The following is a 27103-nucleotide window of genomic DNA, read 5'->3' as shown; positions in this document are numbered from 1 at the left end:
ACAGTGGAGGCCTCAGTATGGCAGAGGTGTGGCCAAATGTTTGCTTAGGTTTCATGCTAGTGCTCAAGGGCGACATCTACTGGATCAAACATTATTCCATGAAGTTGTAATGACAGTAACCGGAACAGAACTCTTACTATGTGTGTTTGTGTTTTTAGTCTTAACAATGAGGACACTGAGGACAACAAGGACACTCAGGACAACAAGGACAATGAGGACACTCAGGGCAACAAGGACACTGAGGACAACATGGACACTGAGGACACTCAGGACAACATGGACACTCAGGGCAACAAGGACACTCAGGACAACATGGACACTGAGGACAACAAGGACAACAAGGACACTGAGGAAGCCAACAAGGAGGACAACAAGACACCATCAACCCCAGATGGCGACGACAGCAAGAAGAAGAAGAAGAAGAAGAAGAAGAAGAAGAAGAAGAAGAAGAACTGCTACCAGCGTGTTAAATCCTGGTTCTTCTGTAACCGAGTCGACGTCATGTTTAGTCTTAACAATGAGGACACTGAGGACAACAAGGACAATGAGGACACTCAGGGCAACAAGGACACTGAGGACACTCAGGACAACATGGACACTGAGGACAACAAGGACACTGAGGACAACAAGGACACTCAGGACACTCAGGACAACATGGACACTGAGGATAACAAGGACACTGAGGACACTCAGGACAACAAAGACATTAAGGACAACAAGGACAACAAGGACACTGAGGAAGCCAACAAGGAGGACAACAAGACACCATCAACCCCAGATGGCGACGACAGCAAGGAGAAGAAGAAGAAGAAGAACTGCTACCAGCGTGTTAAATCCTGGTTCAAGAAGAGGTTCTTCTGTAACCGAGTCGACGTCATGTTTAGTCTTAACAATGAGGACACTGAGGAGAGCAGTTAAATAATCAATAATCAATTGACACCACACACTTAAATTATCTTAAATTATTACAAAAAATAATCAGTTGCCACAAGCGTCAAATCAGGCCACGCCCCCTCCAATCCTTTACGGGGCAAGGGGCAAAATCGTCTAGTGTGTAGCCAGCCTAAAACACTTCCCAGAGCTGTACAGGGCAGCACGGCGGCTCGGTGGTTAGCACCGCGGCCTCACAGCAGACACATCATCCTGTCTGTGTGGAGTTTGCATGTCCTCCCCGTGACTGTGTGGGTTTTCACCGGGGGTCTCCGGTTTCCTCCCACATCCCCAAAAATATGTCGCTTCAAGGTCAATTGGACACTTTAAATTGTCACTTTATCTGGTCAAATCAAATCAATAAATGAATGTTTTAAATTGATCAACAACAATTTTTGTTGCTGTGATAACAATTATGGATAGCCTTTGATTCTTACTCAAGTATTAAAGTTTGAACAAACAATGAACAAATATGTTCAAATAAATGCACATGAAAAAAAAAAGGTTACAAAGTGTCCGAAAAACAGGAGGGAAAAACCCCAAAATAAATAAACACATTGAAAGCATAAATGCTTTGTTGGCCGACGTCGTCAGAGAAGATTCAGAGCAGAGAGACGATCTCCATCTAGCTGATTGTCACTTTATGTGGTCAAATAAAATGAAATCAATAAATAAATGTATTAAATTGATCAAACTGTCTCATGACATTTTAGTGTCATCTTTAAACTCTCAGGGGGGTTAACTATCTGGCTGTCAGTCTTACTAGGATCATGAAAAAGAATAATGAGAAATGAAAAATAAATTAATGAATTATAACATTCTGCGTCTTGTTGTTTGTTTCTCATTTATTGGCAAAAATAAAATAATATGGTGTATTATGGACAATGAGGACACTGAGGACACTCAGGACAACAAGGACACTGAGGACACTGAGGACAACATGGACACTGAGGACACTCAGGGCAACAAGGACACTCAGGACACTCAGGGCAACAAGGACACTCAGGACAAGAAGGACAATGAGGACACTGAGGACACTCAGGACAACAAAGATATTAAGGACACTGAGGACAACAAGGACAACGAGGACAACGAGGACACTGAGGAAGCCCTCGCAGCCTCATGCACTCAATCACTTTCAGGGATCAAACTTGTAAATTAACGAGTTCGAGACCAGCCTGCACGAAAATGATGAAAGTATATAGAACTCTTCAAATATTTTCCTCTACAGACACAACTTCCTCCAAGTCAGTGTGGTTCTTTCTTCGGAAAAGAAAGTTTGTCTCAGTGACCCAGTGAAAAGATACTCCACAGTTTCTTGCAGTATCTTTGTAGGGATCTGATATTTTATGATGTGCCAACAGAATGTGTAGTTTTTTCATATTTGCACAAGTAAAGCCCCAACACAACTATTTGTGTCTGTTATTGGTCTGCCTTGTTAAAGTGTATCATGTTCAGAGCCAGTTTGTGTCCTTTTCATACATCATTTTACAGATAAACAAGGTCTTGCAAGTTGAAGTGAAAACTTCTCTTGAACTAACTGTTTTTACCGACTACACAAGGAAGTAGCCTATTTCCTTATTAGGGAAACCTTTACTAAAGTATAACAAGATGCTCAAAGTTTTTCATTTGAGAACAGGCTGCTGCTGCTCTTCTGATATAGACTTAAATAACAAGTTTATTATTTTATTCTTTAAAGACTTTAAGCGTTCTTCTCTCATCATTTTTGCGCAGGCTGGTCTCGAACTCATAAATTCACGAGTTTAATCTCGTGAATTTATGAATTTAATCTCGAAATTTTAGATTTTTTTTTTAACGTGTCCCTAATCCTCCGTCGTACAATGCAGATGTAAACTTTATGTTTTTTAGATGTGTTGTTGGTCTGCTGCATACTGGTCAATTATTAATTACACTTAGTTTCACTACAGTGCTTGGCCGTTACACTTAACTCACTTACAATAAAAACAAGAATGCAAACTCATTTTCATACTTAACTAGCCAAAGTTAGGACAGACAAATGTTTTTGAATACAAATGTATCATTAATGTTAACATGTTTTAGATATCTAAGGGGATATTAAAAAAATATATATATTTATTTGCAACACGGGAATGGAGTTTTGGGATAAGAGCAGCTTTTTTTGACAGATGCATTTACTTACTTTTAAAAGAAATGTCTTAATTTTTAAAAATGTTGATTGTTTTTCTTTTCATTAAAGACACTGTACTAAATACAAAATACCAGAAAATCATGTTTGTTCATTTGATTACTAACAACTTATTATCTCAGAGCAAATGTAGCCCTTATTATTGAATTGAACTAAAAATGCATTTATGTTCATCTCTTTCTTTATATAGCTTTTGGTTCTATCTATTCAACAAGAGGTTCATCAAATATGAAATTTTCTTCCTTGAGAAGATTTTGGAGCTTATAATAATAAATGAGGGTTTGCATTCAGCTTTGGCAATGTTCATTATATTTTATCTAACTGTATGATTTTGGGATGGTGATTTGTTTCAGAATTTGTCTTCTGAGACATTACACAATAAAATAAAATGATCCATCATTTACTGCCAAAACCAAAATAAATCTGTGACTCCGATAAGATCAGAAAATAATCTACCCACACTCTTTTTCTTTTTTTTTACATCAAAATTAACCTTTTTCTCTTTTTCTCTCTCTACTATGGCCCTCCCCCAACTATGAAAGGACCAATGAGCTAGCTAGCAGTTATGCATTGTGACTTTACTGTAAAATCAATCGGACATTAAGCCCCTCTCTTGCTGCTTGTTTTTTTCAGAGACAAATAAAAATGCAGAAAAAATAGCACAATTAGTGCAATTCAAATATATATTTTTAGGACTAATGAATAACATTTAAATGGTAAGTGCACTTGAGCTTGTACAGAGCTTTTCTATGCTTCTGACTACTCAAAGCGCTTTTCACACCGCAGGTCACCAATTCACACACTGATGGCAGAGGCTGCTATGTAAAGTCACCATCAGTATTATTAACTAATTCATGCACGTTCACACACTGCTGATGCAGTAATTTAGGGTTGAGTTTCTTGTCCAAGGACACTTTGACATGTGGCTGCAGGAGCTGGGGTTTGAACCGTCAACCTTATCAGAAACAAGCGTCTCTACCACTGACCCACAGCCGTCCAAACCCTGCCAAAGTACAACCCATACAGTGACAAAATGCACTATGCTCTACCTTTTAGTAGTCCGAGTTCTCTTTATCTGGAAATGTTTGATGATAAATACTATACTCCAAATGACCCTGAACTAGAAGTAAAAGGGATAAATCAGTAAAACGATCCACCATTGATTATCACCATTACAATTAATAGTCAAGCCACACAATACGACTGTCTGCAGATGTTGTTAAACATAATGGAACTGAAAAAGTGCCTTTTAATCCAGTTAAACTGGGTTAATCGACTAAGAGATCTACAATGGTTCCATGCACTGTGCGTCACCACGTGTTTTATGAAAACGTATCACTAGCTAAGAAATATGCTAATCCAATATTGCTCGTCTCATTATTTGTATATGTTCCTGTGCCCACACTACATAATGTAATGTCAGATGTTAGGTATCATTCTAATTGTGGTTATCTCTGCTTACTTTTACATGGTAATTTCCTATGTTACAGCTCTGCAGCCATGAAGATAAATAAAATCCCACCTGCTGAACAAAGAGCGGCGATTTTATCTCACTGTCAAAACTGTTGTTTGGGTGTGTGTCCATGTGTGAATTATTTATTCCTGATAACATAGCTTGAGGAAATCAAACAGATGGACGTCGGTACAGTGTTTACAGTCTTTTAGGAACTTATGCAACAGGATGGCGGCTGCTTTTGAGGACTTAAGTTTTCAGTGAACTCTCAACAGAATATTTAACTGCAGGGTTTAAACCAATGGAAAAAAAAAACATAGATCAGGTCAAATTAGGTGTTTCTTAATATCATCAATGTGATTTCAAAATGAGGAATTTGCACATTTTAAAGAAGAAACAGCCTCATAACACTATGTCACACTAGAACTTTTTACCAGTCCAAACAGAGGAAAGAAAGCCGGTTTATTTATAAAGCACTATTTATACAAAGATCATTTATAAGTGCTTTACAAAAACAGTCAAAACAGAACATTAGGAACATTAAAGGCAGGGTTGGTCATTTTCTCAAGATAGACTCTTTAAGATTTTGCTTGAAATTGTCTTCAGGTCCTGACAGAAATGAATAACTCATGTGCTCTGAAAAAGGAATGAAGAAAATCTGTCATCTGTAGCAGTTGTAAGCATGTAAAAACTTCGACCAATGTCTGCCACGAGGTACCAATCTGATGAACCAATCATATCTGCATGCTCGTTCTCTACCCCTTGCGTGAACTAGCCCACACTCAAAGCGCGTCACCGATGACGGAGTTTATACTGTGAGTTTGTCGCTGGCCGGTGTGAGTCGTAAAATAATCACGTTTTATTTTTTTATTTTTTATGTATTGTGATAAAGTTTAGAGTTTCCTTATCGTTGAATGAGACAGAAGACGATATAGTTTCTACACAATGCAAGCGATGAGCTGAGGTCCGCTTCTGGAGCAGCGGCGCTCGTGAATGTAAGTAAGTGGCGTGTCTTTTGAGTGGGTGGTTGTTGACGGAGCACTGAGGGAATGCTACTTTCAAAATCATGCTAGTTTTTTTTTTTTAATTAACAACACTGCTTTACAAAGACAAATGACACAAGAAAATACTAAAATATATTAAAAACCAAGAGCTTGTCCCACGGTTGAGGAGTGTAGAGACTAAAAGCTGCCTCACCCTAAACACTAATTATTTTCATGGAGAACTGTTCAAAGGAAAGAACCAGATTGACTTGAATAATCTTTTTATCTCTCGACCAACTATATTTATAATTTTTAACTTTTTATGCAGATTTTTACCATATCTTAGTTAAGCATTTGTTCCTGCTTCAAACCTGTGTTAGGTAATACATTCTTTTAAAGATTTACTCGTGTTGTTATTGGCCTTGACACCAACGATGGCATATACTAACTTAAGTAACTTCAGTAACAGTGTTCCAGGAATGAGATGTTGTTACATAACTGCCTCACCAAATATGGGGTAGAGGTTTTTGTCTAAGTAGGGAAAAATGACAGCAAAACATGAGATGATTTTTTCTTTGCCTTCAGAGGATGATAACAGCAGTGCGACCAATGGGGGGGGGGGGGGGAAATGAATCGATGACAAAAAAGCTCACTTCTGCCAACTAGTTCACTGAAGCAGTGGCGTGCTCACTGCTGAGGTGGAGGAGTTGTATTGTGTGTGCGAGTCAAATGTTCAGATCCAGTACAGAAGCCAATTGTAGCAATTTGTCAACTGCATTCTCTGAAGAGGAAACGAGTGCAGAGGAGGCCTTATTTGGGGGTAAAATACCAACCAGGCTAACTTCCCAAAAAGTGGTCCCAGGATAGGATGACTGGTTGTATGATTTTCCCTCCTGTCTTTAAGATTAGCCATTGCATAGCTCACATGTTGTACATTCCTACCTACATAAATATATGTTCAACAAATTACATGAAAATAGTGTCAGTCTGTATGGGGCCCCGGAAAATGTTTGCCACAGGGCCCCCTAGTGGGATAATCAGGCTGTGCTTCTATAGAGGGCATCAACCATGGTTTAAAAAAGTTCAACCTGAGGGTCTGCACATGCTCATGCCCATTTTTGAGTGCATTCACAAACACTCAATCCCAATCTTCACACTCCTGTCCTGGACTCACTGACTTTGAGGTATGTTCCTGGTGAGTGTGTGAGTGCTTAGTGCTGTCCCAATGTCAAATCATCAAGTGTACTAGGGGTGTAAAAATAAATCGGTCTGAAACCGTTACTGATCTTAACATTAAAGATCTGAGTGAATCAGAGCATACCAGAAATGTTTTATTAATTTAAAAAAGAAGTTTAACAAAAAAGAACTGTGTAATGCAGAGAGAGCATCAATCACAACAGATGCCTGGGCGTAATATGTAATTCATATCAGAGAAATAAAAAATAAAAAAAATGTCTTGGAGTGTTTTTATTATTTTATTTCTATTCTAAATTGGCTTTAATTTTTGCCTCTTATTAAATACTTGTTTCAAGTGTAAGTAGAGCTTTACAAAGCCAGTGAAGTGTGATCAACAGAAGAGCTAAGACTTCTACGTAAGTAACAAAATGTATTTCATCCCCCGCCTACCTGTCAAAGTGAGACACCTGTTTGATAAAGACTTCACATCATATACATAATGTCAGCATATTTACAGTAGATCTATTCTAATGTCTCTTGGAGAGTAATAAACACAAAGACGTATTTGTTTTTCCTTAGTTTCATAAAGTAACAAATTTACTTTGGATTTGATTATCAGATCGAATCGAATAAGACCGAATTGAATTGCACTGAATCGTTCTATATTATAATTAATTATCCCTACATTGGATAGTAGCCCTAGAGCTCCAATCGGACACTGAGGACAATGAGAACACTCAGGACCACAAGGACAATGAGGACACAAAGGACAACATATTGAAATATCCAAATCACATCATCAATGGACTGTGTTCATTTCTTCGAGCTAAGCACACGTCCGAAAGCTTCCACATTCATCCCTCAAGTGACTTTTCTAAACAATATTGGGAGCCTCATAAGAATGCTGCTAAGAGATTTATCTGTTTTGTTTTTTAAAAGTCCACCAAGAAAACAAGGATAGTTAACAGCTGAGCAAATGATTTATTTTCTTATTTTGCTGCTGTTTGTTTCTGTTGGTTGTCTGAATCAAATAAAGTTTTCCCCAATATAATAACATGTGTCTTAAAGTATACAAGATCAAAAACGCTATTACTGTACTCTAACTGCCTATTATATTTGATTTATCTTCTCCTCTTGCTCCTTTAATGTGGGAACTCTCATCGCGCCTCTAGGTGGTGCTAGAACACCACCACAAATATACTGGACTTCCACAGGCCTGACATGGTGCAGGTTCACAATGAAGAGAGCTAGTAATGCAGATTCACATGCAGATCCCCGTTTTGTGCCTTGCTCAATGTCAACCCGGGCACCTCTCCAGCTACCAGACTACTTCCAGATTTGGTCTGCACTTAAACAGGGACTGCTTTAAGTTGGTTTGAATCCTACTTATCAGACCGATCTCAGTTTGTACATGTTAATGATGAGTCCTCTATGCACACTAAAGTTTGCCATGGAGTCCCACAAGGTTCAGTGCTTGGACCAATTCTTTTTACATTATATATGCTTCCTCTGGGAAATATTATGAGGAAACACTCCATACAGTTTCATTGTTATGCAGATGATACTCAGCTTTATGTATCAATGAAGCCCGATGGTACCAGTCAGTTATGTCAGCTAGAAACGTGCCTTAAGGACGTTAGGACCTGGATGACCAGAATTTTTTTGCTACTTAACTCAGACAAGACTGAAGTTATTGTGCTAGGCCCTAAGAACCTCAGAGAGACTTTTTCTAGTGATGTGACTGTCAGCCTGGCATCTAGCACCACTGTTAGGAATCTAGGAGTTCTTTTTGATCAAGATATGTCTTTTAGCTCTCACATCAGTCAAGTTTCAAGAACAGCCTACTTTCACCTTCGTAATATATCCAAGATCAGGAATATCCTGTCGCAAAGTGATGCAGAAAAACTAGTTCATGCATTTGTTACCTCCAGACTGGATTATTGTAACTCTCTTTTGTCAGGGTGCTCTGGCAAATCTCTAAAGACTCTTCAACTGGTCCAGAATGCTGCAGCTCGTGTACTGACCAGAACCAGGAAATGGGACCACATCACTCCTGTCCTGGCTTCTCTGCACTGGCTCCCTATACAGTCTAGAATAGAATTCAAGATCCTTCTTCTCACCTACAAAGCTCTAAATGGCCAGGCACCATCTTACCTGAAGGAGCTACTAGTGCCGTACTGTCCCTCAAGAGCGTTGCGGTCCCGGAGTGCAGGCCTGCTGGTGGTACCTACAGTCTCCAAGTGTACTATGGGGGGTAAAGCCTTCAGTTATCGGGCTCCTCTCCTCTGGAACCACCTTCCAGCCGGGGTCCGGGAGGCAGACACAGTCACAGTTAAGAATAGACTTAAAACTTTCCTTTTTGATAAATCTTATAGTTAGGGCTGGTGCTGGTGTAGACCAGCTCTTAGTTATGCTGCTATAGGCTTAGACTACCGGGGGAACTGGCACCCTGAGCTCCTCTCTCTCTCTCTCTCTCTCTGCATATACAGTACATCATATTACTGCATGTATCTATCTATAAATCTCAGTCACTAACCACCTACTTTCCTGGGAGCTCTTAAGCTCTCCTAGGCTCCTCAAGATCATCGGTTGACGGCTTGCCAGAACAACCCCCACCACACCCCCTCCCCTCCCCACCGGATTGCTGATGGACGGTCTACCTCCCCCCACCCCCTTGCTCTCTATCCCTCTTCCTGCATCTTATCCCATCTCTCCCCCTATCCCTTTCCAAGCCCGGCGCAGTCTAGGCCTGTGAAGACTGTTTCGTCATGAGCCGGGGATCCGGCCGAAGATTTCTGCCTTTTAATGAGGCAGTTTTTTCTTACCACTGTAACTTTTGCTGCTTTGCTAAAGTGCTCATGATGGATAGGCCGGATCTTTGTAACATAGCAATAAGTAAGGTCTTTTACCTGCTTTTTGTAACATAACAATGAGTAAGGTCTTTTTACCTGCTCTTTTGTAATGTTAACAGACAAAGAGTAAGGTATTTTACCTGCTTCTTGTAAAGTGTCTCGAGATAACACTTGTTATGAGTTGACGCTATACAAATAAAAGTTGATTGATTGATTGATTAAACATGGTGACCCTCTGGTTGCCAACCAAAGTCCCTTCAGACTGAGCTACTGCTGCCCCAAAGAAGATTAAGAACAAAACACAAACGCAAAATTGACTTGTTTGACAATAAATAAAGCAATTAATCAAATTCTATTTTCTTCTTCTTTTTAATTCCCATTAATCTTCTCTGTATAAAGTGTCAAATTTGAATTGTATTTTGGATTAATTATAGTATTGTTAAACCAACTTGTGTTTTTCTTACATTAAGAAGAGAACAACTTTGATTTAGCTCAGTTTGCATGTTTGTTTGTTGTTCATTTGTTACTATTTAACTTCTGTTTCCTTTGTATTTGCACGTGATAATTTCCCCTTTCATCAACCAAATATTAACATCTGACAATTTAAACTAAAAAGCACTTAATTCAACATACTTTAAACCTGCAGCAATATTTAAAGAAGAGACTAAACCGAGCGTACTTTATTCAACATGCCTGTGTTAAAGGTTGATCTCTAAAAACTTTCTATTGCATAACACGCAGAATCATCACCATGTCTGGATAACAACGAGCAGGGGTCTAAAATCAGGGTTAACCAACCAATGTTTTCAATATTTGCGATAGACTGACTTAATTCAGTTGTCTATATTCCAGCCCTAATTATTCAGACAAATGAAATAACATCCAAACAGTGGGCACTGAAATGTGTCAGCTGTGATTACACCTGTAGGTCACATCTACACATTCACACACTGATGGAGGAGATTGCTAGTGAGACCATCAGAGACCACCAAATCTATTTTGACTTCTGTCCACTGTTCTTGAATTTATTTATTTTTTTATTTTTTCAACTTTGCTTTTTATTTAAGTTGCACCAGTAGATCAACTGTAACACCCAGAGCACCAGTGTGCATCTTTTTCATAATGTACATTAAATTAAAAGCTTGTTATTGCTGACTCTCCCTTATAGTATGTGGAGCATTACATTGAACCACTTGTTGCCATGGGAACCTAAAATTCAGAATGTGGGCTTTGATCTCCACCTCAAAGACTTATGGAATCCTCAAAAGTTCTGAATGAAGGTGATTCAAAAAATACTCATTTCACTTGGAGCAGTTGAACAAATCACAAGCTTTGAGGTTATCCAGCAAGTTATTTCAACTATTGACAGCAAATCAACTTCTTTGATCAAGGTAAGTTCCTCGTTATCTCTCCTCGATGGAGCTCGATTTCTGAGCTCTTTGTTTATTCCAAACTGGAGTTGGACAGAGAGAAGAAATGTACAATATTCAGATTTACAGATTTAAGACAAACAGGTTTTTTTTCACAATGACAATGCACGCACAACATTAAAACAAATTTACTGTAAATGGAGTTAAATTATGGAATTATCTCAAAAATCACTTACAATTATGCTCAAGTATTATACACTTAAAAAAAATATAAAGAAACAGTTTTGGGAAATTATGAAATTATTGAGTAAATCTAAATGATTGTATTTGATTATTTTTATATTGTTTATTTATTTTTGGTTTGTGAAAGAAAAGAAAACAAGAGGTTAGCCATCTTATTCTGTTTCAATAGTAGGCTATATTTTGTTATTAAGAAGGGGGCAGGTATTATATGTTTTCTTCTTCCTGCTCCTGTTTGCTTACGGACAGTGTTATCATGAGAAAATATTTCATGTTGTGTTTTATTTTGTGGGAACCAAACACTGAAATGAGCAAATAAATCAAAGATGAAATGAGATGAAACTGGATTGTAAGTAACTTTGTTCTCATTTTCTCTTGTTTCTTTTCAGATGTTAACAAAAGCCGTTCATCATCGGTTGGTAAAAAAAGCATTACCTAAAAATCTCTCAAACAAATACTACGAGCTCCCTGACAAATATGAGTTCCTGAAAGTCATGGGCCAGGGTGGCTTCGGGAAAGTGTTGCGGTGTTTGGAAAGAGACATGGACAGTCTTGTGGCTATAAAGATCCCCTCATTTGAACACAGCTGCAGAGAGGAGGTGAGGCATTTGGTCGATTTTGAAGTTCACAACATAAAATAGAGATTTGACAATTTTATAACTGGTGCATCATATTTAACAAGTTATATTTAGTGATCACAAGGGCAAACAAATGTTACCTTATGCAACTGGACTGTGCTTATAAATCCCCTTTCTAGTCCTCTGACCACTCAAAGCCCCATGTCCCCAACAGAAGTAAAGAATAGCTTTCATTCACATGCCCATGTTGCAAAAAGTTTCCTTGCCATTCATGTTTGTTTTTCCTGACTTTTACACAAAGATTATAACTTTGGTGAACATCTTGTCGTTTTTCTCCCCAGGCGGCCATGCTCAGAAGGTTAATGAGGCTAAAACTTGACAAGCACAACATCGTCAAGTTCCATGAATGTTTTAGTGTAAGGCATGGCGAGGCGCTCGTCTTTGAGAGTCTCGAAGTGAACTTATATGACCATTTATGTAACAATCATGTGACATTGGATGACTCAAGGACTATAATCAAACAGGTATGAATTCAGCAGCTTCAGATAGAAAGCACAAGTAACCGTCTGTTAAACCTTGGTACAGTATCTGACATGTACATGTATTGTTCTTGCAGATGGCCACAGCGCTTAAAGCACTGAAGAACATCGGGGTGATCCACACTGACATCAAACCAGACAACGTAATGCTAGTGGACAAGAAACTACCCATAAGAGCTAAACTTATCGACTTTGGCTTGGCCATGGATAAATCTACAGCCTTGCAGGGCATGGAGGTGCAAACAGTTCCCTACAGGTAAGATCCAAGATCATGTTGATTATGTGCCAGCATACTTTTTCATTGGTTCCCAATTAGGAAAAATCCATTGTTTGCCAAATGATTGTTTTCATGTTCACTCCTTGGAATATGACAGTGTTATTGATTCTATCTAACGCTTTTCTTCCACACATTTAGGGCTCCCGAGATCATTTTGGGCCTGCCATTTTCCGAGGCCATCGACATGTGGTCAGTGGGCTGCATCTTATTCTCCATGCTCTTCAAATGCCACCTGTTTGAGGGTGAAGAATATGAAATAGTAAGTCATTTACCAAAGCTTGACTCTTTTATCAACTAACGATGCTTGTTAAGGTCTAGTTTAGTAGTTTTTTTCCTCAATGTTTGTTAAAGCAGAACTTCACAAATACATATTCCTAAACCCTGGGTTTAGCTTGTAGCTAGCGTTTATGCAATCACACAGCAGTTGATCAAATCTAAAACTAAGGGATTCACCTAACATGTACTACAGAGGGACGTAATGTGATTTTAGTGGTGCAGAGAACTATGTTTGTTAGCTTTGGTGGGAGTTATTAGCATTAGCATGTAGACCAGAAGAGAAGTGTTCTTGTTGTTGATGTATCAATGTGTTTTTTCTCCAGCTGCAGTTTATGATTGAACTCCTGGGTCAGCCGCCAGACGAGCTTCTGAACAACGCAGTGTTCAAACATAACTTTTTTATTGAGACAAAGTCCAACAGCTGGAGGTTCCAGGTACCACAAGTTGTTTCTTTTTTTTTCTTTAAACTCATGTGATACTTTAAGGTTTGCATAACAATTATGTTTATAGACTGCTGTTGATTAGTTAGATTTAGGAAGAGAAACATTCATATGAACACACTGAACCTTCTTTCAGACGCGTGAGGAGTACGGGGTAGAGTTCCTTCCACAAGCCCCCATGGAACGATGCTTTTCATCTCTGGATGATCTCAAAACGGTACAGTGGGAAGCTTCTTGCACTGTCACTGTCAGTTTTATGTCTTAATGGATGACCAGGATGACGGCTTGACTGATGGTGGAATTGATCCTTGTTTTTCATAACTAGATTCCAGAAGATATCCCAGTCGAGGTTGCAGAATACGAGCAGTGCATCGAGCTAATGAAGGCCATGCTGACGATGGATCAGAACAAGAGGATCACACCCAATGAAGTCCTCCAGCACCCCTTCATCACTCAGTAAGTACTTTATGATAAATCCCTTTTCTGGAGACCGGTGTCTTTGGCAAGCCTGGTCCTCACTGGAAATTCCTACTTTTTTCAGACAAAGCAACAATCTCTGTTAAGTGCAAAAAACTGCAGTTCCTCCATTGTCCACTTGAGACAGGCTGCAAAAGCCAAGGCATCCCCATTAGGTCCCAAATTAAAATGTAAATTTTTACATCGCAAACAAACAATTTTATTTATTTTTTATTGATTGGAAGTCCGGGGGAGACAGTAGGCATATTTTGGCCGCATGAACTTTTTCATAGATCTCTGAACTATTGGAACCCTCCCTGTATTTTAATGTTTCCACACCGCAGGAACTATGAACCCCTTAAGTTCCTAGAACCCTGTTTAGAGGAACCTTTTTAGCTCCTGCTTCAGAGCAGACACTCTCCCAGTACCATGGCGGTGGGAATGCAGACAGAGAGAAAAGTCCCTATGGTGTGTAGTTCTCAAAGAACCCCCTAGTGGATAGATCCTCTTCAAACAAGTCCCCAGAACTGAGATCCAGTCAGGTGGGATCTCAGTCTGTTCTTTCAGCAGCACACGGCCTCCTGCAGAGTGACAGAGATGTGCAGAGTGGTGTCAAGAAGATGACCACCACCAGAACTGTTTGATCTGAGTGTTTCCAATATGGTCACTGAGACTGTGTTCATTTTTTTTTATAAAATATGAATACAAACACAAATAATCCTGTGATCAAGGTTACATTGGGCCAAAATTAGCTTTGCCTTTGGTCTTAAAAACTTATGGAATGACTGAATTCGATTTAGACCTTTACATCAGTGTGACAGTTATTGTTTGAACACAACAGGAAGAAGAGCATCGATCCAGTTCCAACAGACCAGCACAGTCCACCTCCCACAGTTTTTCCATCAGGTTTGATCCAAGTCCGGCCTGCAAAACCAGAGAACTCGCTGCAGCTAGAGGAAGAGGAGACATCAGTCAGGTGAGATGAGTGAGAGGAACCTTTAAACACACAAATATAGACCATTTAACTCTTCTTTATTATCATTACAGTGAAAGCACTTGTGCATCAACAATAATAATACAATCCCACAGGATAACATCTGTCTTCGCTCTGTGTGAGCCCGGAGTGAAGCTCTCATGTTTTAGTTTTCTCACTTTAAGATCTTAGCTAGAAATGAGACAACAGCAAATAAGTCAATAACTCGTGAGATTCTTCTTTTCAGCTGTGGGATAGTAAAACAGATATGATTCCTGATGGATACGCTTACTTTTCCATATTTGGATGCCAATCCTCTTAAACTTTGATGTAAATGTTTCAGTAAGGTTGTCACATTTGTCGTCTTCAATACTTGTCGATACCGCTTGTTTTTATAACAATGAAATCTCCACTCTTTCAATGATCAATAGAATCAAAAAGTACAAATTTATAAGGTTTTTCAGATCACGGTCATTCCATGTAAATGTACAAGCAATGTGAAGCTACGAGCTATCTAAAGTGTGTTAGCATTAGCCCTCTAACACAACAATGCAGGCCACAGGTGATTGCAGCTTGAGCCAAGGGCCTATTTTGTCCACCGCTTGTGCTCAACTCATTCGTGCAGACGCGAGGGGATGGGGGGTTGGAGGTGTGTCGCTGGGGGACAGTGGAGGCCTCAGTATGGCAGAGGTGTGGCCAAATGTTTGCTTAGGTTTCATGCTAGTGCTCAAGGGCGACATCTACTGGATCAAACATTATTCCTTGAAGTTGTAATGACAGTAACCGGAACAGAACTCTTACTATGTGTGTTTGTGTTTTTAGTCTTAACAATGAGGACACTGAGGACAACAAGGACACTCAGGACAACAAGGACAATGAGGACACTCAGGGCAACAAGGACACTGAGGACAACATGGACACTGAGGACACTCAGGACAACATGGACACTCAGGGCAACAAGGACACTCAGGACAACATGGACACTGAGGACAACAAGGACAACAAGGACACTGAGGAAGCCAACAAGGAGGACAACAAGACACCATCAACCCCAGATGGCGACGACAGCAAGGAGAAGAAGAAGAAGAAGAAGAAGAAGAAGAAGAAGAAGAAGAACTGCTACCAGCGTGTTAAATCCTGGTTCTTCTGTAACCGAGTCGACGTCATGTTTAGTCTTAACAATGAGGACACTGAGGACAACAAGGACAATGAGGACACTCAGGGCAACAAGGACACTGAGGACACTCAGGACAACATGGACACTGAGGACAACAAGGACACTGAGGACAACAAGGACACTCAGGACACTCAGGACAACATGGACACTGAGGATAACAAGGACACTGAGGACACTCAGGACAACAAAGACATTAAGGACAACAAGGACAACAAGGACACTGAGGAAGCCAACAAGGAGGACAACAAGACACCATCAACCCCAGATGGCGACGACAGCAAGGAGAAGAAGAAGAAGAACTGCTACCAGCGTGTTAAATCCTGGTTCAAGAAGAGGTTCTTCTGTAACCGAGTCGACGTCATGTTTAGTCTTAACAATGAGGACACTGAGGAGAGCAGTTAAATAATCAATAATCAATTGACACCACACACTTAAATTATCTTAAATTATTACAAAAAATAATCAGTTGCCACAAGCGTCAAATCAGGCCACGCCCCCTCCAATCCTTTACGGGGCAAGGGGCAAAATCGTCTCGTGTGTAGCCAGCCTAAAACACTTCCCAGAGCTGTACAGGGCAGCACGGCGGCTCGGTGGTTAGCACCGCGGCCTCACAGCAGACACATCATCCTGTCTGTGTGGAGTTTGCATGTCCTCCCCGTGACTGTGTGGGTTTTCACCGGGGGTCTCCGGTTTCCTCCCACATCCCCAAAAACATGCCGCTTCAAGGTCAATTGGACACTTTAAATTGTCACTTTATCTGGTCAAATCAAATCAATAAATGAATGTTTTAAATTGATCAACAACAATTTTTGTTGCCGTGATAACAATTATGGATAGCCTTTGATTCTTACTCAAGTATTAAAGTTTGAACAAACAATGAACAAATATGTTCAAATAAATGCACATGAAAAAAAAAGGTTACAAAGTGTCCGAAAAACCAAATAAAAATAAATAAACACATTGAAAGCATAAATGCTTTGTTGGCCGACGTCGTCAGAGAAGATTCAGAGCAGAGAGACGATCTCCATCTAGCTGATTGTCACTTTATGTGGTCAAATAAAATGAAATCAATAAATAAATGTATTAAATTGATCAAACTGTCTCATGACATTTTAGTGTCACCTTTAAACTCTCAGGGGGGTTAACTATCTGGCTGTCAGTCTTACTAGGATCATGAAAAAGAATAATGAGAAATGAAAAATAAATTAATGAATTATAACATTCTGCGTCTTGTTGTTTGTTTCTCATTTATTGGCAAAAGTAAAATAATATGGTGCATTATGGACAATGAGGACACTGAGGACACTCAGGACAACATGGACAATGAGGACACTGAGGACAACATGGACACTGAGGACACTCAGGGCAACAAGGACACTCAGGACACTCAGGGCAACAAGGACACTCAGGACAAGAAGGACAATGAGGACACTGAGGACACTCAGGACAACAAAGATATTAAGGACACTGAGGACAACAAGGACAACAAGGACAACGAGGACACTGAGGAAGCCCTCGCAGCCTCATGCACTCAATCACCTTCAGGGATCAAATTTGTAAATTAACGAGTTCGAGACCAGCCTGCGCGAAAATGATGAAAGTATATAGAACTCTTCAAATATTTTCCTCTACAGACACAACTTCCTCCAAGTCAGTGTGGTTCTTTCTTCGGAAAAGAAAGTTTGTCTCAGTGACCCAGTGAAAAGATACTCCACAGTTTCTTGCAGTATCTTTGTAGGGATCTGATATTTTATGATGTGCCAACAGAATGTGTAGTTTTTTCATATTTGCACAAGTAAAGCCCCAACACAACTATTTGTGTCTGTTATTGGTCTGCCTTGTTAAAGTGTATCATGTTCAGAGCCAGTTTGTGTCCTTTTCATACATCATTTTACAGATAAACAAGGTCTTGCAAGTTGAAGTGAAAACTTCTCTTGAACTAACTGTTTTTACCGACTACACAAGGAAGTAGCCTATTTCCTTATTAGGGAAACCTTTACTAAAGTATAACAAGATGCTCAAAGTTTTTCATTTGAGAACAGGCTGCTGCTGCTCTTCTGATATAGACTTAAATAACAAGTTTATTATTTTATTCTTTAAAGACTTTAAGCGTTCTTCTCTCATCATTTTTGCGCAGGCTGGTCTCAAACTCATAAATTCACGAGTTTAATCTCGTGAATTTATTAATTTAATCTCGAAATTTTAGATTTTTTTTTAACGTGTCCCTAATCCTCCGTCGTACAATGCAGATGTAAACTTTATGTTTTTTAGATGTGTTGTTGGTCTGCTGCAGACTGGTCAATTATTAATTACACTTAGTTTCACTACAGTGCTTGGCCGTTACACTTAACTCACTTACAATAAAAACAAGAATGCAAACTCATTTTCATACTTAACTAGCCAAAGTTAGGACAGACAAATGTTTTTGAATACAAATGTATCATTAATGTTAACATGTTTTAGATATCTAAGGGGATATTAAAAAAAATGATATATTTATTTGCAACACGGGAATGGAGTTTTGGGATAAGAGCAGCTTTTTTTGACAGATGCATTTACTTACTTTTAAAAGAAATGTCTTAATTTTTGAAAATGTTGATTGTTTTTCTTTTCATTAAAGACACTGTACTAAATACAAAATACCAGAAAATCATGTTTGTTCATTTGATTACTAACAACTTATTATCTCAGAGCAAATGTAGCCCTTATTATTGAATTGAACTAAAAATGCATTTATGTTCATCACTTTCTTTATATAGCTTTTGGTTCTATCTATTCAACAAGAGGTTTATCAAATATGAAATTTTCTTCCTTGAGAAGATTTTGGAGCTTATAATTAACCCCCGGTCTGTGACATAAATGAGGGTTTGCATTCAGCTTTGGCAATGTTCATTATATTTTATCTAACTGTATGATTTTGGGATGGTGATTTGTTTCAGAATTTGTCTTCTGAGACATTACACAATAAAATAAAATGATCCATCATTTACTGCCAAAACCAAAATAAATCTGTGACTCCGATAAGATCAGAAAATAATCTACCCACACTCTTTTTCTTTTTTTTTTACATCAAAATTAACCTTTTTCTCTTTTTCTCTCTCTACTATGGCCCTCCCCCAACTATGAAAGGACCAATGAGCTAGCTAGCAGTTATGCATTGTGACTTTACTGTAAAATCAATCGGACATTAAGCCCCTCTCTTGCTGCTTGTTTTTTTCAGAGACAAATAAAAATGCAGAAAAAATAGCACAATTAGTGCAATTCAAATATATATTTTTAGGACTAATGAATAACATTTAAATGGTAAGTGCACTTGAGCTTGTACAGAGCTTTTCTATGCTTCTGACTACTCAAAGCGCTTTTCACACCGCAGGTCACCAATTCACACACTGATGGCAGAGGCTGCTATGTAAAGTCACCATCAGTATTATTAACTAATTCATGCACGTTCACACACTGCTGATGCAGTAATTTAGGGTTGAGTTTCTTGTCCAAGGACACTTTGACATGTGGCTGCAGGAGCTGGGGTTTGAACCGTCAACCTTATCAGAAACAAGCGTCTCTACCACTGACCCACAGCCGTCCAAACCCTGCCAAAGTACAACCCATACAGTGACAAAATGCACTATGCTCTACCTTTTAGTAGTCCGAGTTCTCTTTATCTGGAAATGTTTGATGATAAATACTGTACTCCAAATGACCCTGAACTAGAAGTAAAAGGGATAAATCAGTAAAACGATCCACCATTGATTATCACCATTACAATTAATAGTCAAGCCACACAATACGACTGTCTGCAGATGTTGTTAAACATAATGGAACTGAAAAAGTGCCTTTTAATCCAGTTAAACTGGGTTAATCGACTAAGAGATCTACAATGGTTCCATGCACTGTGCGTCACCACGTGTTTTATGAAAACGTATCACTAGCTAAGAAATATGCTAATCCAATATTGCTCGTCTCATTATTTGTATATGTTCCTGTGCCCACACTACATAATGTAATGTCAGATGTTAGGTATCATTCTAATTGTGGTTATCTCTGCTTACTTTTACATGGTAATTTCCTATGTTACAGCTCTGCAGCCATGAAGATAAATAAAATCCCACCTGCTGAACAAAGAGCGGCGATTTTATCTCACTGTCAAAACTGTTGTTTGGGTGTGTGTCCATGTGTGAATTATTTATTCCTGATAACATAGCTTGAGGAAATCAAACAGATGGACGTCGGTACAGTGTTTACAGTCTTTTAGGAACTTATGCAACAGGATGGCGGCTGCTTTTGAGGACTTAAGTTTTCAGTGAACTCTCAACAGAATATTTAACTGCAGGGTTTAAACCAATGGAAAAAAAAAACATAGATCAGGTCAAATTAGATGTTTCTTAATATCATCAATGTGATTTCAAAATGAGGAATTTGCACATTTTAAAGAAGAAACAGCCTCATAACACTATGTCACACTAGAACTTTTTACCAGTCCAAACAGAGGAAAGAAAGCCGGTTTATTTATAAAGCACTATTTATACAAAGATCATTTATAAGTGCTTTACAAAAACAGTCAAAACAGAACATTAGGAACATTAAAGGCAGGGTTGGTCATTTTCTCAAGATAGACTCTTTAAGATTTTGCTTGAAATTGTCTTCAGGTCCTGACAGAAATGAATAACTCATGTGCTCTGAAAAAGGAATGAAGGAAATCTGTCATCTGTAGCAGTTGTAAGCATGTAAAAACTTCGACCAATGTCTGCCACGAGGTACCAATCTGATGAACCAATCATATCTGCATGCTCGTTCTCTACCCCTTGCGTGAACTAGCCCACACTCAAAGCGCGTCACCGATGACGGAGTTTATACTGTGAGTTTGTCGTTGGCCGGTGTGAGTCGTAAAATAATCACGTTTTATTTTTTTATTTTTTATGTATTGTGATAAAGTTTAGAGTTTCCTTATCGTTGAATGAGACAGAAGACGATATAGTTTCTATACAATGCAAGCGATGAGCTGAGGTCCGCTTCTGGAGCAGCGACGCTGAATGTAAGTAAGTGGCGTGTCTTTTGAGTGGGTGGGTGTTGACGGAGCACTGAGGGAATGCTACTTTCAAAATCATGCTACTTTTTTTTTTTTAATTAACAACACTGCTTTACAAAGACAAATGACACAAGAAAATACTAAAATATATTAAAAACCAAGAGCTTGTCCCACGGTTGAGGAGTGTAGAGACTAAAAGCTGCCTCACCCTAAACACTAATTATTTTCATGGAGAACTGTTCAAAGGAAAGAACCAGATTGACTTGAATAATCTTTTTATCTCTCGACCAACTATATTTATAATTTTTAACTTTTTATGCAGATTTTTACCATATCTTAGTTAAGCATTTGTTCCTGCTTCAAACCTGTGTTAGGTAATACATTCTTTTAAAGATTTACTCGTGTTTTTATTGGCCTTGACACCAACGATGGCATATACTAACTTAAGTAACTTCAGTAACAGTGTTCCAGGAATGAGATGTTGTTACATAACTGCCTCACCAAATATGGGGTAGAGGTTTTTGTCTAAGTAGGGAAAAAGGACAGCAAAACATGAGATGATTTTTTCTTTGCCTTCAGAGGATGATAACAGCAGTGCGACCAATGGGGGGGAAATGAATCGATGACAAAAAAGCTCACTTCTGCCAACTAGTTCACTAAAGCAGTGGCGTGCTCACTGCTGAGGTGGAGGAGTTGTATTGTGTGTGCGAGTCAAATGTTCAGATCCAGTACAGAAGCCAATTGTAGCAATTTGTCAACTGCATTCTCTGAAGAGGAAACGAGTGCAGAGGAGGCCTTATTTGGGGGTAAAATACCAACCAGGCTAACTTCCCAAAAAGTGGTCCCAGGATAGGATGACTGGTTGTATGATTTTCCCTCCTGTCTTTAAGATTAGCCATTGCATAGCTCACATGTTGTACATTCCTACCTACATAAATATATGTTCAACAAATTACATGAAAATAGTGTCAGTCTGTATGGGGCCCCGGAAAATGTTTGCCACAGGGCCCCCTAGTGGGATAATCAGGCTGTGCTTCTATAGAGGGCATCAACCATGGTTTAAAAAAGTTCAACCTGAGGGTCTGCACATGCTCATGCCCATTTTTGAGTGCATTCACAAACACTCAATCCCAATCTTCACACTCCTGTCCTGGACTCACTGACTTTGAGGTATGTTCCTGGTGAGTGTGTGAGTGCTTAGTGCTGTCCCAATGTCAAATCATCAAGTGTACTAGGGGTGTAAAAATAAATCGGTCTGAAACCGTTACTGATCTTAACATTAAAGATCTGAGTGAATCAGAGCATACCAGAAATGTTTTATTAATTTAAAAAAGAAGTTTAACAAAAAAGAACTGTGTAATGCAGAGAGAGCATCAATCACAACAGATGCCTGGGCGTAATATGTAATTCATATCAGAGAAATAAAAAATAAAAAAAATGTCTTGGAGTGTTTTTATTATTTTATTTCTATTCTAAATTGGCTTTAATTTTTGCCTCTTATTAAATACTTGTTTCAAGTGTAAGTAGAGCTTTACAAAGCCAGTGAAGTGTGATCAACAGAAGAGCTAAGACTTCTACGTAAGTAACAAAATGTATTTCATCCCCCGCCTACCTGTCAAAGTGAGACACCTGTTTGATAAAGACTTCACATCATATACATAATGTCAGCATATTTACAGTAGATCTATTCTAATGTCTCTTGGAGAGTAATAAACACAAAGACGTATTTGTTTTTCCTTAGTTTCATAAAGTAACAAATTTACTTTGGATTTGATTATCAGATCGAATCGAATAAGACCGAATTGAATTGCACTGAATCGTTCTATATTATAATTAATTATCCCTACATTGGATAGTAGCCCTAGAGCTCCAATCGGACACTGAGGACAATGAGAACACTCAGGACCACAAGGACAATGAGGACACAAAGGACAACATATTGAAATATCCAAATCACATCATCAATGGACTGTGTTCATTTCTTCGAGCTAAGCACACGTCCGAAAGCTTCCACATTCATCCCTCAAGTGACTTTTCTAAACAATATTGGGAGCCTCATAAGAATGCTGCTAAGAGATTTATCTGTTTTGTTTTTTAAAAGTCCACCAAGAAAACAAGGATAGTTAACAGCTGAGCAAATGATTTATTTTCTTATTTTGCTGCTGTTTGTTTCTGTTGGTTGTCTGAATCAAATAAAGTTTTCCCCAATATAATAACATGTGTCTTAAAGTATACAAGATCAAAAACGCTATTACTGTACTCTAACTGCCTATTATATTTGATTTATCTTCTCCTCTTGCTCCTTTAATGTGGGAACTCTCATCGCGCCTCTAGGTGGTGCTAGAACACCACCACAAATATACTGGACTTCCACAGGCCTGACATGGTGCAGGTTCACAATGAAGAGAGCTAGTAATGCAGATTCACATGCAGATCCCCGTTTTGTGCCTTGCTCAATGTCAACCCGGGCACCTCTCCAGCTACCAGACTACTTCCAGATTTGGTCTGCACTTAAACAGGGACTGCTTTAAGTTGGTTTGAATCCTACTTATCAGACCGATCTCAGTTTGTACATGTTAATGATGAGTCCTCTATGCACATTAAAGTTTGCCATGGAGTCCCACAAGGTTCAGTGCTTGGACCAATTCTTTTTACATTATATATGCTTCCTCTGGGAAATATTATGAGGAAACACTCCATACAGTTTCATTGTTATGCAGATGATACTCAGCTTTATGTATCAATGAAGCCCGATGGTACCAGTCAGTTATGTCAGCTAGAAACGTGCCTTAAGGACGTTAGGACCTGGATGACCAGAATTTTTTTGCTACTTAACTCAGACAAGACTGAAGTTATTGTGCTAGGCCCTAAGAACCTCAGAGAGACTTTTTCTAGTGATGTGACTGTCCTCAATGACATCAGCCTGGCATCTAGCACCACTGTTAGGAATCTAGGAGTTCTTTTTGATCAAGATATGTCTTTTAGCTCTCACATCAGTCAAGTTTCAAGAACAGCCTACTTTCACCTTCGTAATATATCCAAGATCAGGAATATCCTGTCGCAAAGTGATGCAGAAAAACTAGTTCATGCATTTGTTACCTCCAGACTGGATTATTGTAACTCTCTTTTGTCAGGGTGCTCTGGCAAATCTCTAAAGACTCTTCAACTGGTCCAGAATGCTGCAGCTCGTGTACTGACCAGAACCAGGAAATGGGACCACATCACTCCTGTCCTGGCTTCTCTGCACTGGCTCCCTATACAGTCTAGAATAGAATTCAAGATCCTTCTTCTCACCTACAAAGCTCTAAATGGCCAGGCACCATCTTACCTGAAGGAGCTACTAGTGCCGTACTGTCCCTCAAGAGCGTTGCGGTCCCGGAGTGCAGGCCTGCTGGTGGTACCTACAGTCTCCAAGTGTACTATGGGGGGTAAAGCCTTCAGTTATCGGGCTCCTCTCCTCTGGAACCACCTTCCAGCCGGGGTCCGGGAGGCAGACACAGTCTGTATTTTTAAGAATAGACTTAAAACTTTCCTTTTTGATAAATCTTATAGTTAGGGCTGGTGCTGGTGTAGACCAGCTCTTAGTTATGCTGCTATAGGCTTAGACTACCGGGGGAACTGGCACCCTGAGCTCCTCTCTCTCTCTCTCTCTCTCTGCATATACAGTACATCATATTACTGCATGTATCTATCTATAAATCTCAGTCACTAACCACCTACTTTCCTGGGAGCTCTTGAGCTCTCCTAGGCTCCTCAAGATCGTCGGTTGACGGCTTGCCAGAACAACCCCCACCACACCCCCTCCCCTCCCCACCGGATTGCTGATGGACGGTCTACCTCCCCCCACCCCCTTGCTCTCTATCCCTCTTCCTGCATCTTATCCCATCTCTCCCCCTATCCCTTTCCAAGCCCGGCGCAGTCTAGGCCTGTGAAGACTGTTTCGTCATGAGCCGGGGATCCGGCCGAAGATTTCTGCCTTTTAATAAGGCAGTTTTTTCTTACCACTGTAACTTTTGCTGCTTTGCTAAAGTGCTCATGATGGATAGGCCGGATCTTTGTAACATAGCAATAAGTAAGGTCTTTTACCTGCTTTTTGTAACATAACAATGAGTAAGGTCTTTTTACCTGCTCTTTTGTAATGTTAACAGACAAAGAGTAAGGTATTTTACCTGCTTCTTGTAAAGTGTCTCGAGATAACACTTGTTATGAGTTGACGCTATACAAATAAAAGTTGATTGATTGATTGATTAAACATGGTGACCCTCTGGTTGCCAACCAAAGTCCCTTCAGACTGAGCTACTGCTGCCCCAAAGAAGATTAAGAACAAAACACAAACGCAAAATTGACTTGTTTGACAATAAATAAAGCAATTAATCAAATTCTATTTTCTTCTTCTTTTTAATTCCCATTAATCTTCTCTGTATAAAGTGTCAAATTTGAATTGTATTTTGGATTAATTATAGTATTGTTAAATCAACTTGTGTTTTTCTTACATTAAGAAGAGAACAACTTTGATTTAGCTCAGTTTGCATGTTTGTTTGTTGTTCATTTGTTACTATTTAACTTCTGTTTCCTTTGTATTTGCACGTGATAATTTCCCCTTTCATCAACCAAATGTTAACATCTGACAATTTAAACTAAAAAGCACTTAATTCAACATACTTTAAACCTGCAGCAATATTTAAAGAAGAGACTAAACCGAGCGTACTTTATTCAACATGCCTGTGTTAAAGGTTGATCTCTAAAAACTTTCTATTGCATAACACGCAGAATCATCACCATGTCTGGATAACAACGAGCAGGGGTCTAAAATCAGGGTTAACCAACCAATGTTTTCAATATTTGCGATAGACTGACTTAATTCAGTTGTCTATATTCCAGCCCTAATTATTCAGACAAATGAAATAACATCCAAACAGTGGGCACTGAAATGTGTCAGCTGTGATTACACCTGTAGGTCACACCTACACATTCACACACTGATGGAGGAGATTGCTAGTGAGACCATCAGAGACCACCAAATCTATTTTGACTTCTGTCCACTGTTCTTGAATTTATTATTTTTTTTTTTTTTCAACTTTGCTTTTTATTTAAGTTGCACCAGTAGATCAACTGTAACACCCAGAGCACCAGTGTGCATCTTTTTCATAATGTACATTAAATTAAAAGCTTGTTATTGCTGACTCTCCCTTATAGTATGTGGAGCATTACATTGAACCACTTGTTGCCATGGGAACCTAAAATTCAGAATGTGGGCTTTGATCTCCACCTCACAAAGACTTATGGAATCCTCAAAAGTTCTGAATGAAGGTGATTCAAAAAATATTCATTTCACTTGGAGCAGTTGAACAAATCACAAGCTTTGAGGTTATCCAGCAAGTTATTTCAACTATTGACAGCAAATCAACTTCTTTGATAAAGGTAAGTTCCTCGTTATCTCTCCTCAATGGAGCTCGATTTCTGAGCTCTTTGTTTATTCCAAACTGGAGTTGGACAGAGAGAAGAAATGTACAATATTCAGATTTACAGATTTAAGACAAACAGGTTTTTTTTCACAATGACAATGCACGCACAACATTAAAACAAATTTACTGTAAATGGAGTTAAATTATGGAATTATCTCAAAAATCACTTAAAATTATGCTCAAGTATTATACACTTAAAAAAAATATAAAGAAACAGTTTTGGGAAATTATGAAATTATTGAGTAAATCTAAATGATTGTATTTGATTATTTTTATATTGTTTATTTATTTTTGGTTTGTGAAAGAAAAGAAAACAAGAGGTTAGCCATCTTATTCTGTTTCAATAGTAGGCTATATTTTGTTATTAAGAAGGGGGCAGGTATTATATGTTTTCTTCTTCCTGCTCCTGTTTGCTTACGGACAGTGTTATCATGAGAAAATATTTCATGTTGTGTTTTATTTTGTGGGAACCAAACACTGAAATGAGCAAATAAATCAAAGATGAAATGAGATGAAACTGGATTGTAAGTAACTTTGTTCTCATTTTCTCTTGTTTCTTTTCAGATGTTAACAAAAGCCGTTCATCATCGGTTGGTAAAAAAAGCATTACCTAAAAATCTCTCTAACAAATACTACGAGCTCCCTGACAAATATGAGTTCCTGAAAGTCATGGGCCAGGGTGGCTTCGGGAAAGTGTTGCGGTGTTTGGAAAGAGACATGGACAG

This window comes from Labrus mixtus, chromosome 14, assembly GCF_963584025.1.
Source record: "Labrus mixtus chromosome 14, fLabMix1.1, whole genome shotgun sequence".
NCBI classification, from domain to species: Eukaryota; Metazoa; Chordata; class Actinopteri; order Labriformes; family Labridae; genus Labrus; species Labrus mixtus.
The sequence above is the reverse complement of the archived record's forward strand: the minus strand, read 5'-3'. Positions refer to the sequence as shown.